Source organism: Lampetra fluviatilis, chromosome 25 (assembly GCF_964198595.1).
Source record: "Lampetra fluviatilis chromosome 25, kcLamFluv1.1, whole genome shotgun sequence".
Taxonomy (NCBI): domain Eukaryota; kingdom Metazoa; phylum Chordata; class Hyperoartia; order Petromyzontiformes; family Petromyzontidae; genus Lampetra; species Lampetra fluviatilis.
The window spans coordinates 2,148,594-2,155,124 of record NC_136299.1 but is presented as its reverse complement, the minus strand read 5'-3'; positions in this window follow the sequence as shown (position 1 = coordinate 2,155,124).

The following is a 6,531-nucleotide window of genomic DNA, read 5'->3' as shown; positions in this document are numbered from 1 at the left end:
CCTCGCTTTGCGCGCCTCTACAAGGGACGAGATCGCACGGTCAGCGTTAAAGTTAACTGCAGAGAGGATCCGTGGAACTCGCTTCTGTTGTGTTCGATCGGGTCGGTAGGTGAAGAACAATACACGATTTTTATTGCTTTTCAAAGTTGCGTTATTTGTTGAAAAATACGACCGCTTTGGGACATACGTGCCAGCTTGATTTGATTGGTTCTGAACGTATGTTGAATTTCTAGGTAGCCAACCATGCTAATCGGAGGTGTGGGGGAAGGTGGTGGAGGGTTATAGTAAAAAATAAATACATCATACTCTACACGATGGTCTATCGAACCAAAAACAAACTAATAAGGAAACATGATATTGATCGTGAAAGCCCACATATGCAATTGACTGAATATCAGTGTTTGAATAGGTCGCAAGAAAGAAAATACTGAAGGTAAAATATCCCCGAGGAATATTTGACCGTCGGTACACCAGAATATACCACGCTCCAGAAAGTAATGACGCACCTCTTGCCACGGCAGCTCTCTCGCCCACTTCAACATTTTTCTTCTTGCTGTGGTGTCCCCACCTGATGAAGATTGCTTGTGTTGCGATCGAAACGTCATGCTTTGTTTTATATTATTCTATTTCTACCTACGCGACTTTACCGAAAGAACCACAGATTAATTCCTGCAGTCACGAAAGCTTCAAATCAAGTTTAAACACAGAATCGCTGGGCCAACGTTGGGATACCGTTGGCCCATCGGTTCCAATCACATGCCAACGTTGCTGCGACGTTGGCACGCTTGTTGGCGTATCGGGCAGAGGTGGCCAGACCGTGGCTCACGAGTCGCGCGTGGCTCTCGGAGTTCAAGTGCGGCTCGGTGGAGAAGCGGCTCGCTTCTAACTCTGTGACTGAACTTAATCCGGAACGGAAAATAAATCTGCGATCGCGGGTGGGCGGACCTACCTCTGACACGCACCCCAAAGTTGCTTTGTTGATGAAAGAATTACGTGGCAAGGCGCTGTATCGGAGAATGGCTGTCAAAGATGTTTCACGGGACCTCCTTCAAGTGACCTTTTGACCCCTGTAGACAGTTGGGCGTTCATCTTCCTACACTCTGCCAATATATTCTCCCATGTCAAGTCAAGCCAATGATAAAAAGAGATGTTACCCTCTCTCCACTTTTCGGTTCTTTCAGTAAAGTAGATAGAAAATCAATAGATCACGACGTTTCGATCGCAACGCAAGCAACCAGAGCCGGCCCTAGACCTTTGGGGGCCCTAAGCAAAATTTGGTTTGAGGCTCCTTTGACGTATGATTTTTTTTACCCACTAGCTAGCAGTGACTCTAGGGGGCCCTCTGCTGGCCACGGGGCCCTTTGCAATTGCAAGGGTCGCTTAGTGGCTGGGCCGGCTCTGCAAGCAACTGTCATCAGGTGAGACAAACACAGACACTTTAGCGAAAGAACCTGCAGTCACGAAAGCTTGAAATCAAGATTTACCCTCTCTGGCAATGAAACGGGTGTTAAGATGTTCAAACACCAAATAGATTCCTCTTGCAAGGAACCATGTCCGCATTAACCACACGCACGCGTGCTGGACATGCAAACACAAACATGCCGTGATAATAAGTGGCTTTGTATTTGAAGCTGATTGGCCTACACCAGAGAACGCCACAAGACGAACAGCACCAGGGCAATGCCACGTGACAGAGCATTTAGAGCTCGGGGGAGCAGCTGCATCATCGGGGACGTCCATAAATGACGTCACGCGATTTTGGACGATTTTTGACCCCCCCCCACTCTCGTTACACGGCGTGACAAAAAGTCAGACCCCCCCTCAAATATGACGTCACAAAGCTCTGCCCACCCCCCCCGAAAACCATATTTTTATTTTGAAAATAAAACATGCTTCAAATCGCTTTAAACTATTGTCATTGTAGTGCGTATTTAATGTGGCGCTGCACTCTGATGTTGTAGGAGAAAACATTTATAAAAAGTATATTTAATTAAGCAGAACGTGTCGTCTATATTATTTAAAGTTGCGCATTTTGACGTGACGTCACATTTCTCAACCCCCCCCATCGTCACACATCGTCACAAATGTCTGACCCCCCCCCCCCCAGGTGCATGACGTCATTTATGGACGGCCCCTCACGGGACCTTCTTGTGTGTTTAGTTTGTTGTCTTTCCCCCGATGAACACGGTTGGCTGCGCACGGTGACGGCCGATCACGGTCCAAGACAATTTGTGTTCTCTTTGCATCTCCACCAAGGCCGTAATTATAATATATATTGGTCAAAATGTCCCCTCTCCCCCCCCCCAATATATTGCTATAAAAATAATTGCTATGCTTTTTCATTCAGACGCTGTCTTTTCGACAGACCTGTTCTTCACCTGAGGACGGCTGCTTGCATTGTGGCCGAAACGTCGTGAGAATTGTATTTTATTACGTTTTATTTTTATTATTTTATTATTTCCCTTCTACGTGACTTTACCGAAAGAACCAAGAAGATGAATCCCTGCAGTCACGAAAGCTTTAAATCGAAATTGCTATGCTATGTAAATAAAAACAACAATTTGCTAAACCTTGGCCACAATATCTGAACTTGTCTTCATATAAATTAATGCGTAGATTTCTGTTTATATGATTGTGGTTATGGTTGTACTTTATGAATCCCTAATCTCTGCCATTACATACAGTGAAACAAGAAATGGTAAAAAAAAGTAAAAACAGCAATGTAATATAATATACTATTAGACATTGTTGTAAAAAAAAAAGTCCATCCCATGTGTTAGTGATTTTTTTATATTTTAGGCAGGAAATTGACTTTTCAAATTTAGATATTTTTCTGGGTTTTGGTCCCCCCCAATGTTGACTCCATGGCTACGGCGTTGATGTTCACTACAAGTACTGTGTGTGGTGAATGCAGACCTGATTCCATGCAAAAGGTTTAAATTTGGATTACGAACATCTTAGCACCTGTGCTCTGACCTCTAAGCCATCTGGCCGTGTATCGATTAGGCAGCAGTGCTTCTTCACCTGGGGGCGTGAGATGCCCTTTCTGGAGGGGTGCGAGACGTGGGCAGATTTTCTTCAGAAGGTAAATCATCGAAAACACAAATTACGCACGGGCACGCGAATACAACTTACTTAGTTTCATCAAACCCCACGTATTTATCAGCAACTAGCGGTAAGTACCCGGCATTGCCCGGGCGAAAAATACAGACACACACATCGACTTACACACAGACATCGACCCACACACAGAAACACATCGACTTACACGCACACACACACATATGGACTCACACAGACAGACATCAACTTACACGCACACACACACACATATGGACTCACACAGACAGACATCGACTTACACACGCACACACACATATGGACTCACACAGACAGACATCGACTTACACGCACACGCACACACACACATGGACTTACACAGACAGACATCAACTTACACGCACACACATACATATGGACTCACACAGACAGACATCAACTTACACACACACACACATATGGACTCATACAGACAGACATCGACTTACACGCACACACATATGGACTTACATACACATAGATATATTTTCTTTTACGATTGAGAAAAAAATGGGGTAGCAAAGGCTGCAGTGAAGGTTTAGAACCACTGCTTTAAGCGATGCACTCTCGCGCGCCCAGCGATGATGCTTTTTGTTCACCACCCGAGGGACTGCAGTACAAATTAAGAAAACATTTGCCCAGGTGCGCGCACAGATGATGTGCGCGCCTAGGGGGGCGGTGGCGTAAGTGGTTAGCGCACTGCAACGGAAGCCCGACCACCCGGGTCCGGTTCCCGCTCACCACCGATAACGCCTGGAGGATATTTGAGCCGGTCCTGGGCCTCGTTAACGTCGGCTCAGCCTTAAACGGGTACCTGGCGAGGTGTGCGTAAACATCAACACAGGGGGAGACAAAGGCGGCCTGGAGTGGTTTACTGTGCCGTCCCATGCATGTCACGGTCACTCATTCATTTGGCATCAATAGACAAATTATATCTACAGCATGCAACACCATGGTACAGCACTTTATATTAAATAAATATCTCGTATATTTTTTATTTATTTTCAACACAGTCGCTGAGCACAAGCCCAAGTGGCCCAAAACGTCGAGCGGGCAGCCGCAAGCAGCACTATTATCAAAGTTGAAACCGATACGAGTCACAACACGTTTCTTGAATTGAGCAGAGTTGTTATTATTCTAAGAGTTTGGTGGGGGAGAAGGGGCGAAAGAATTAACACCGCTTGTTAGCACTGAACGCAAAACAACACAACACACGATCATCATATGCACAGTATCTACACGTTTAACAAACATCAATAATTCGATTGTAAGCCTATTTGTCTCTATGTGAGTGTTGACTCAACGCGAGTCTATGTGTCTCTTTGTAAGTCTGGGTCTCTGTGTGAGTCAGTCTCTGTGAGTCTCTGGGTCTCTATGTGAGTCTCTGGGTCTCTGTGTGAGTCTGTCTCTGTGAGTCTCTGGGTGTCTATGTGAGTCTGTCTCTGTAAGTCTCTGGGTCTCTGTGTGAGTCTGACTCTGTGAGTCTCTGGGTCTCTGTGTGAGTCTGACTCTGTGAGTCTCTGGGTCTCTATGTGAGTCAGTCTCTGTGAGTCTCTGGGTCTCTATGTGAGTCTGTCTCTGTGAGTCTCTGGGTTTCTGTGTGAGTCTGACTCTGTGAGTATCTGGGTCTTTGTGTGAGTCTGTCTCTGTGAGTCTCTGGGTCTCTGTGTGAGTGTCTCTGTGAGTCTCTGGGTCTCTGTGTGAGTGTCTCTGTGAGTCTCTGGGTCTCTGTGTGAGTCTGTCTCTGTGAGTCTCTGTGTGAGTCTGACCCTGTCAATCTCTGGGTCTCTGTGTGAGTCTCTGGGTCTCTATGTGAGTATATGGGTCACCAATGTGTCAATCTTTAATTTATTATTCGCAGCACAGTTCATGGGGGGTGTGCAGGGCTGTTATTGGTGTGTTGAGAGGGTCCAATTGGATGCGTGGCTGTGAACACGGCTGGCTCCTACATTGTGGCCAGACATGTGAGCCGATGGGCCTAATGCAGGGGGTGAGGGGGGGGCTGCCGGTAACCAGAATAACAAGAAAGATCATTTGTATTCTTTCACCCTATTCGGTTCAATAACATTTTCAAAAAACCCCCTCAATATTTCAAGAGCCGCAATGCACTGTGGGCGAACGCGAGACGGCGGTTAGTCCTCAAGAGCGTCACGAAGAGGAAGCCGCTTCCTTCAAGAGCCCCCCCCCCTAGACCCCCCCCCCCCCCTGTGCTGAACGCATTAGTGAGTGGTCCTGCGAATACGCACGTTTTCAGCGTCCCTCCACGCGTGCGTTGACGGTGCCCTCTGTCCGAGCCAAGGTTGCCCTCCTGTGCAGCCTCTCGTGTGTTATTGCACCCCCCACCCCCCCACAGGGCGTGAATGGATCGACCGTGGCCTGCAGGGAACAGATGCCCTGCTCGCCGTTGCGCAACGAGGAAGTCCACGCACGGGCATATTGTGCCACGGGGGGGGGACGGGATGTTGTTCAACGCGTGTCTACTGTGGCGGTGCTTTGGGCACTTCCAATAACTGTCAAATGTTACAATGCTCATGAAACGCGACGGCTGCGTGTGTTTGTCACTCCTCGGGTGACGTCACGTATCAGTTGATTCTTTTTTGGGATTCTATGCGGGGTGATGCAATGCCTACTAACCTGTGTGGTTCACCAGGATAGCTGACATCGTACGCGGCATGTGACGCGTGAAATGAATATGCAAAGCAATTAACACACACACACAGACTTGAGTATTTAAAATGCGAGTTACTCTCACAAACAAAAATTCGGTCAAAATTGGTGATTCCCTGCTCGAATGAGCATTGGGGCATTGGTGCTCATCACCTGCTCACAGCCCTGCAGAGCCAGCGGTGGTAATTCCACATTCCTATGATGGGGCGAGTCTATCTGAGGGACAACCACTGTTGACTTCCCCATAAAGTGGTGCCTGTTTTATCGACCCCGGAGGGAAGGAGGGATGAGCTGAGTCAACCCCCCAACAGCTCGGATTTGAACTCGCAGCGTTCCAACTACGGGTCGCTCGCTCTCCCACTGGCACGTGGCGATTAGAATTATCGTCTTTACAGAAACCCCTTCACCACATTATGCCCTCGTGAGATGCCTCCATGCGCTCGAGGCATCCAACCCGCAGCTGATGGACCCGGGGCGAGTGGCTGAGTCCTAAGCAGTGTCGGACATCATCACGACAGATATTCACTTCTTCTTGGTTCTTTCGGTAAAGTCACGTAGAATGGAAATAATAAAATAATAATAAAACACAATAAAATAATTATTAACACATAATTAAATAATAATTTGACTATGTTTTATTTTTATTATTTTATTATTTCCATTCTACGTGACTTTTGCTGAAAGAACCAAGAAGATGAATCCCTGCAGTCAGGAAAGCTTTAAATCGAGATATTCACTTCTTCTTCTTCCCACGCTGTTCCGCCA